At 42.1% G+C, this 2,331-nt stretch overlaps 1 protein-coding gene across 1 annotated transcript in view; it reads right to left on the reverse strand.

Annotated features, from left to right (window-relative positions):
* EGR_10826 (hypothetical protein) overlaps positions 1-2,331 on the reverse strand; it is a gene marked incomplete at both ends in the record, with an annotated part of 9,689 nt that overhangs the window by 6,452 nt on the left and 906 nt on the right. The gene's annotated exons all lie outside the window — the stretch shown is intronic.

The following is a 2,331-nucleotide window of genomic DNA, read 5'->3' on the forward strand; positions in this document are numbered from 1 at the left end:
TACTGTCCATTGATGCCGTGACGAGGGGGAATGGATGAAATTTCAAGACTCGTAAATTGTCCAGAATGCAAGTTTCCTCTTTCCTGCTACAAGCATTTGTCGAGTTATTTTTACTTAACCTAAGTATTTGCTACTTCCGTTTTTTAACAAGTTTACCGATAGTTGTTGAAGCTTCTTGACAATTGAATGTTACTTTGATGTCCTCAGATTCCCTTTTGCTAATGTTGTGCTACCTGGATAAGTCTCTCTTCTACATTGGTGTTTCATATTTACTAGGACTGTAAATTTTGTTACTGCTGCCTAAACGTCGAATGGGCGGCATTTATAGTCTACGTGGAGTGTGTGTTTAAACAACCCAATGGGGTGGTTCAGGGAACTTTTAATCCTCGGATTAATTGTCTGGAGTTTGCAGTTCCCGGCTGAATACTCTTTGGGCTACAGTGGTTTTGGTCCTCGGTCGCGGTGGTAATATTGTCTGTGTTCGTAAAACTCACCAAGTAAAGTTTGTCCACGGCATGCAGACCATCCCTCTACGTTTGAATTGCTAATACCCAACTATGTTTCCTCGCCTGTTATTTCCACATTTGATGTTACCGAATTGCAGGTGGACCTAAAATCCATCGGATGATTGAAGCAGTTCGTGCAGTTTTGGTGGAACTCGTTACAGTCACTTGTTGAGGCTTTTAAAACGCATGCCTCTGTATGAATGTGATATTCTTCAATGTGCTCGGATTAAGCTCTCATGATTATTAGTTGAAATGGATGTGGTTCTAGTCTGTCCACTTTAAGAACGAGGTTTACTTCTGTTTTAGGGCAGAGATAGAATGTAGTCTTGTCAGGCTTTCTTATGGCATTTGGAAAGGGTGCAGCAGGCAGTAGTAAAACGTATTGCTTGTTAACGAACGGTTCGAACAGTTTGTAGTGATGTTAAGTCACTTGAATGGCATCGCTTTAAGGAAGGTTCTCTGTTTTGAATGAAAAAGAATTATGTGAGTGATGATGCAGCAGTCGGTTCGCTCCCACATTACCTTTGAAGGAGCTGTAATGGTGGAGGGTGAGCACATGAGTGCCTGCCAGATGCTACGGGTTAACAGGTGTCAGAGAGTCGGATTGGCAGACCCTGAATTTGTTTTTCTTTTAGCTTCCTTCATGTGTACAATGAATTGTGCCTGCAGTGGTTTGCTGACTGATTGACTGATTGGGAGAATAACCTGTGAATAGCCTGTCCAAAAGACTGTGCTTTGTGTGCGTATGCAGTGGGTGATGAACTGTCACCGCAGATGGTAATGATAAATTGTCGACTGACAGAAGATCGAGGGCGAATGGTAACTGCGACTTGTCTCCTTGGTGGATTTCCATACAAATGGAAGATGTCTAGGAAGAGCCTTTTTGACGCAGTAAGGCCTAGTCAATCGGTCTGAAGAAAGTGTTATGCTGGAAAGTCCTTGCAAGGCCCTTTCTTCATCACTGTGGTATTTATTCGTGAGGGGTTGGCATAACGCGTTTGATGAATGTCCTGCCCTCATTCTTTTTCTTTATTTGTTTGATAATGTTTCCCAAAGCCATAAGCGATCAAAACCATTTTTGATGCCTGACAATTGCCTGAGTAATGTAATAGAGTGGGGTGTTTAATGGTCATAGTGAGGGAGGAGACGTGGTGACTAGGTGCTGTGCTATGTTATTCTGAGGACAAAATGTAAGGGCAAAAGTGAAATTCATACGAGGATTGCGAAGGAAGTACGTTGACTGCGAATTACATTGCAGATTACGTCACCGACCAATGGGCCTTTGAAGAGCCTTTTCTCGGTTGCCTCCTGTTCTTTGTTGTGAAAGTTGCGTGAACTTACTTCAGTATTTAATAATTGCCGCGGTATTAGTGATCAGTTATAGAATGGCAGTGGCGTAAATGATGGTGCCTAGTAAACCTATCCAGTTGATTTAATGAAGTAACTTTTTAACTGTGGAACAGCAAGAGTCACTAAGCGACTGCTTTTTTCTAGCTGGCAGACGATTGACCATCGATTCAGAATAATAAGTGCCTTGAATTTCTGTCCCCACTTTTGTGACACTCATTTGAGGATGCTTAAGCACCAGCTCAATCAAGACTGGATATATGGAAGCTGCCCAGAAGTTTGTCTACAACTCTCAGATGTCATTACCAATTCTATCAAGCTATTTGAACATGAGGTAGTAAAAATGCGTTGTCATCAAGTATCAACCAGGAAATTACCCCATCCCCCAAAGGTGAGTCGGTTATTTTGACCAATAACGGATGATGTTCTTCACGGCATGCATTAGTGAAGACAAAAACTTTGAATTCAGCGATGGTTG

This window comes from Echinococcus granulosus, assembly GCF_000524195.1.
Source record: "Echinococcus granulosus chromosome Unknown EG_S00277, whole genome shotgun sequence".
Lineage (NCBI taxonomy): Eukaryota > Metazoa > Platyhelminthes > Cestoda > Cyclophyllidea > Taeniidae > Echinococcus > Echinococcus granulosus.